Here is a 6,037-nt window from a genome sequence, read left to right as displayed (position 1 = left end):
AGGTTTTGGTGCTAAAGATTAATGGATGAAGATGTGCAACAAAAGATTTTTTTGCCTTTTCTTATTATATTTTAAAAGGGAAATAAGTCACTGCTACCAATGCTGCATCTGTACCAATGACAGTCTGCATACTTGCAGGAATCAGTTTTCCTTTTTTTATCACATACTTGATGTCCACAAACCTGTTTTAAGCAGAAAAACCTCTTTCAAACCAAAATGTTTCTACAAATAATAACTTGTGCATAATAAAATGTGCATTTTATAATTGCATTGATAAAAAATTGATTTAAATTAGACAACAATCATTTAAATTATTAATTCATGACAGGAAAGAAACAAATTAGAATTGTTAGAAATTGCATTAAGAATTGAATGGCAAAGCAAAAATCCCCACAACTTTGATCCTTCCTCTTGACAGAACTGAGAAAAGGCGCTTTCAAATTTTACTGTAACGTCCTGAGAATAAAACACATTTGATATCTCAGCAACAGGCAAAAACTTGGTATTTCAGCGAGGTCAAATGACATTGAGCAGGAATTGGTGTGATTATACCTTTCTGATGAGTCATAACTGATGAAGCAGCCTAATGCTCATGGGGGGACACTGGTGACAAAAGTGAGAAGAGCTCAGTGGGACCCTGGGCTGTGTCAGCACTGGTGTGACTGTCCCCTGACTGTCACCCAGCACTGCTGAGGTCACTCCTCAACCCTGTGTCCAGTTCTGGACACCTCAAGACACCAAAGACACTGAGAAGTGTCCAGCGAAGGACAACAGAGCTGGGCAGGGCTCTGGGGCAGGCTCACAGGGAGCAGCTCAGGGGTGTTTAGCCCAGAGAAAAGGAGCCTCAGGGGACACTTTATGGCTCTCTACAGCTGCCTGAGAGGAGGTGGCAGAGAAATGGGGACCAGTCTCTTCTCCCAGGCAGCTGGTGACAAGAAATGGCCTCACACTGAGCCAAAGCTTCAATGAAAAGCTGGTCAGGCACTGGAGTAGGCTGCCTAGGGCAGTGATGCAATCAACGTCTTAAAAATATTGAAAATCATGTAGATACAGCACTTGAACACATGATTCAGAGGTGAACATATCAGCCCCAGGTTAATTGTTGGACTCAATGACTTAAGTGGTCTTTTCCAACTTCAATGATTTTGTGATTCTATGTGGTTTAGAGAAAAGAAAAAAAAAAAAAGAGATGTTTCAATCTTTTTGCAGGAAAAAAAATCTCTTATCAGACAAATCTGCTCAGTGTGTATAGAATTCTAGTAGGAACCTAATGAGCAAATTAAGAAAATTAAGACAGAAATTTTTGTATCTAATGTGGTGAGGAATAAAATCGCAGGTAAAATCATTTTATAAATACTTACAGGAGCACTTTACAAATTTGAATTGGTAAAAAGTCAGAAAGAAAAAAAATGTACTGTTTACTGTGAGATTATGTAACCCTTAGTGTAGAATTTAGCTCCTTGAACTTTCCTGTTTTTTGTTGTTGCTGTTCAGATTAGTATTTTTACATAAGTACCCTCTTCCTGCTTCCAGAACCCATGATTTTATAGTATACATTTTTCTCAAAAATTTGGTTCTGAATGGCAGGTAGTTTCTCTATTTTCTTTCTTCTGCATGTGTCTCTTCCTCTTCAATTTCATCTCCTCTCCTCCCATCTCCTCTCATGTCAATGTGTGGGCTTCTGCTCTTGCAAAATTGCAATAATTTGATTTATTCACATCTGCAATGACAGAGAATTTTTATGAAGTGACAGTGTCTCAGCTGACACAGAATGGCCTTTTAGCTGTAGCAGTTTGTTCGTGTGTCTAAGTCTTTCTGTCTCTAAGGTTTTTTTTTTAAATATTTTAAAAATCTAGTGGAGTACATAAGTTGTAATCTGTTTCTTATTGGAGGTATCAAGCCACATACTTTAGTATCTTCATCAGTAGCATCTTCATCTTCATCCTGATAATTTTATCACCGAAATTATCAGGACAGTTTGCATACCTGAGCTCCAACAAGAGCTTTATAAATGTTATTTCTCAGACAGGTGCTTATTGCTTGAAAGGATATTAGTATGGGAGAGAGGAGAGAAGAAATGACTGAAACTCTGTAAGTTGCTCTTCAAGCGTTTCTCGGGGAGATGAGACATGGAGATTCAGGGAAATGTGAGTCCCAGGAAATTTGAGACAAATGTGCAAAAAGTGATACAATTTTCAGTGGAATCAAGGAAAAAAACCCTCTCAAATTGCTCCAGGATATCTGGGTTCTGCATACACACAGGGAAATTAAATTCAAGTTCTGGCTCCAAATCTCTTATGAACAAGTAACACTGTTCTTTGTGAGTGATACATTTGGGGGTTGATCTTATTTTTCATGGATAAAGGAGACTATGAAAATGTCTGGATGTAATAAAATTAAAACCTTAAATAGATGGATCTTTGTTACAGACAGGAAGTCACATCTATCTTAGAATAGATATTTAAGAACCTGAGTCATACTCTATTTTTTTTTTCTGTTTTATACCCAGAACATCTGTGAATTTTTGCACGGCCTCTTAGTTCTTACCATGAGTTCTGTGTGAGAAGTTTGGTTTGACGGATGTTTCCTCTAATTAGGACATGCAGTGCTGATTTTACCCTGCCTTAATGCTTTTTTTTAGGAAAACTCCAATGAAACTTGGATCAACACAGCCTAAGGCACTACACATCAGGATAGGCACTGACCTCTTCAACTCTGCTCCTGTAGTGCTCAGTGAATGTGATGTCATTAGGTTGGAGAGTAAAGAAGGGTGAGCAGTGTTACAGACCTGGTTTTGGCCAGAAGGCACTCGTGGGGACTTGTGGCCATTGTTCAGCTGATGCACAGTAATTAGGCTGAATTTCATTGTGTGTAAATGCCTTAAATGCATCCTAAACCTCTCAGAAAGACCCTGGCAGAATGGTCTGTGCCACCGTGCTGCCTTCCTGCCTCTACAACACTTTTACAACTATAACCAGAGTTCTTCTTTGGTTCAGGGCTGCCCTTAACGTTCTTATTGTTTTCCATAGCTACAAGTCATGCTCTGTCTTCTCTTCCCCTTGTGGAGCACGCCAGGGTATGTGCCTGTCTGATTAACACCAGACTGGTGTCTTATCTTTCCACAATTGCTCATACTCCATTGTGAGGATGCAAGGGGATTGAGCTGGTGATGTACAACACTGTGAAGATTAATGTACACTGCAGAGTCTCTGACTACAGCAGCTCCCACTGGACAATGTGATGGGAACAGCAGGAGGTTTTGTTATCTGTGGCTGTGACATTATGTCCTAGTTTCATGCACCACGGTACAATGCAGCTCTACTCAGAGAAGTCACTTAGAGAAATGATGTAGGTGGAATAGCAGAAAGGCAAAATTTATTTGATCAAAATGAAGCATTCCAAGACTCTTCCTCAGAAAGCGTGTTGGTTGGCAATTACTTTAAACCACTTCCTGGAGACTTGCACCTTGCAGACCTGAGCTCCTCTGCATGGTTCTGAATGTCAGGAGCTTTCAGTAGTCCTCACCTTCACCTAGCTCCCAGACATTCTATCAAATTCTCAATATGTTTAATGTATTTCTGCTGTGATTGCTGGTATTTGTCCTGATCAGACATTGAGCTGGGTTAAAAGGCAGTAAACACAATCCTTGCTTGTATAGTTTCTCTTAGATGTCAGACTGCACCCTTCACATCCTTTTACCTCCCTGGTTCTGCCATTCTCTTTCTGTGGAGAAAGGCTTTCCAATGGCTCTGCTTTGCTCTTGGTCTTTACTGTCACAGGGCTTTTTTGTAGGTTAAAGCTCTCGTTTCCATAACCAGAGCCAGCAGAGGAGGGTTCAGCCTGAAGTTCCTTTAATGATAAAGCAATTTCTCAGCATTTCAGCTGTGTTTCAGAAAGGCATCAGAAATTAAAAAATAATGGCCCGTTGAATAGGCTGCACTGGATTTTAGAGCCACTCCTGCTAGATTTCACCTGTCATATACTGGGTATTTTCGATCGAGAATTAAGTGGAATTTTAGTATTTTAGAATAAAAGCATTTTCTGTGATAAAAACGATTTGTGAAACTCAGGCATGAGACAGAGCACAAGATGAATAGAGAGGATTTTTTTTTCCCACAAAAGCCCTTTAAAGATGATATTTATATGTTCGTACACTCAAAACAAAAAGAAAAAAAAAAGAAATGAAAAATAAAAAGCCTTGTACGTAGGGTAGTTAGCTCTAGAGCCTCTATCACAGTATCAATTCTGAGCCTTCAGAAGGCTGCTCTATTTTATCCTTTTTTTCTCTGTGTGTGTGAGACAGCTCAGCTTTCTACAGAAAGGGAATATAGGGGAAGCAGCTCCAGCTAGCCTTGGAAAAGCTCTTTAGCTTGAATATTGTGGAAGTGTCTTCCCCAGCTAGTTACTGCCATTTTATAACACTGCAGCATATTGGATCAAAGGCTAGAACTGCCACCTCCTGTTTACAGTGGGCTGGAGCAGGCACAGAATTGTCAGGGCTACTTTCTGTCAGTGTGATTGGAAATACCACTGAAAATGGCAGGTTGCTATCAACAGGTTAATTTCTTTTAATTATTATTTAATTTTGGGCTTTCACCTGCTATATCAATGCAAGTAAAAGCTAAAAAAACATTTAACCCAGAAAGGCAAGTGTCTTTTTTAATCCTATCCAATATTCTTGAGTAGTCCTGGAATAACAGGCACAGATATGCATGCAATACTATTGTTTCAGAGATAATTTCAAAGGCAAAACCATAGAGACAGGGAAAAAAAAACTAAAAAAAACCCTTAAAGTGTGTTCTACGTTTTTAATATATGTTATGCTGAGACAAGAGTTGTTGTGAGACTGCATAAACACTATGTCCCAAGGCTTAACACTTAGAAAGATTATTTTTGTAGCTCTGCCAGTACCAAATTTTTGTGAGAGTCATCAGTGATTTTCATTTTGCAGTGACAATATGGTGTTTAAAGATATCAATTGGCTGATAAGAATGCTTCCTTTTAAAGGTGAAATTACATTCCAAGTATTCAGAGGGTGTTATGTGGGGGCTCTGGTAGAATAATAAGCGTTTGGCAGGCAAATTTCTAGTTTATATAACCGATTTATCTTTCCAGCTTTAAGAAAGTAACTTTATTGCTTGTACTCACCAAAAAGAGACTTAGAGCAGAAAGAAACAGACCGCAATTTTCACGCTAGACAAATACAAACTTTAGATTCCCCTCATTGTGTCTGTGAATGCAGGTACCTCAGCAAGGTGTACATAAACCACTAAAGCTGGGTTTTCAAGAGACAAAAGGAGCACAAACAAAGGCCATGGGTAATCACCATGTTCTCATAACCCCAGCTAAGGTGGGACACCTTTGTCCTTCTTCTGTGTCACTCCTTAAACCTTAAACAATCTCGTTCCTTTTCCTGCCTTTTCAAGACCTAGGAATGGCAGCCCTGCTCCCTTTTGGTGTTCCTGGTTGGTTACCTAAGAGGTGCACACTAATGTGAAAGTGACAGGATATGGATGAGGCTGATGTGCTGCTTCCTCCCTCACAGTGGGCTTGGACACGTGTGAGCTCAGAGAGCATGATACATGCTGCACCATGGGACCATGGCTCTTGTGAGGATATTTGGGGGCTGTGGTGTACCACAGACAGGTGATTTAAGTCCCTCTCAAAGGTCCAACCCTTTTGCTTATTACTTTTGTGGTTTTTATTGAAAGATTGACTTGCAAGAATAAGTTTGTGGACTCTGTGGTGACTTAAGCACCATTGTTTAGGGACTTCTAAGGAGTTTTTGGAGCCAGTACAGGTGCCTTTTCCCTTCTTGGTCTTCTACATCCAACCAGATCTGCTTATATTTTTATTGCCACAGGTTTCTGGTTTGATGGTGACTGTGCCTCCATCACCATCATGCATGCTGCGTGTGTAATATTTAAAGGGATTAAACTTGGACAATGCTGTTTCCTTCGGTCTCACAATGCTGTATGTAAAATAAAGGAGTATGAATTATTGGGTATGGTCTGGTATATTGAATTATTATTTTTGA

General features: G+C 39.6%; 1 long non-coding RNA gene across 1 annotated transcript; it reads right to left on the bottom strand.

The window, feature by feature from the left end:
- Positions 1-1,487: 1,487 nt before the first annotated feature.
- On the bottom strand, positions 1,488-5,399 carry LOC136363248 (uncharacterized). Its single transcript, XR_010743950.1, has 2 exons — positions 5,327-5,399; positions 1,488-1,720 (listed from the first exon to the last, which is right to left on the bottom strand). It is a non-coding gene; the product is annotated as an uncharacterized lncRNA (long non-coding RNA).
- Positions 5,400-6,037: the final 638 nt, after the last annotated feature.

This window comes from Sylvia atricapilla, chromosome 6, assembly GCF_009819655.1.
Source record: "Sylvia atricapilla isolate bSylAtr1 chromosome 6, bSylAtr1.pri, whole genome shotgun sequence".
Classification (NCBI taxonomy): domain Eukaryota; kingdom Metazoa; phylum Chordata; class Aves; order Passeriformes; family Sylviidae; genus Sylvia; species Sylvia atricapilla.
The sequence above is the reverse complement of the archived record's forward strand: the minus strand, read 5'-3'. Positions and strand labels throughout refer to the sequence as shown.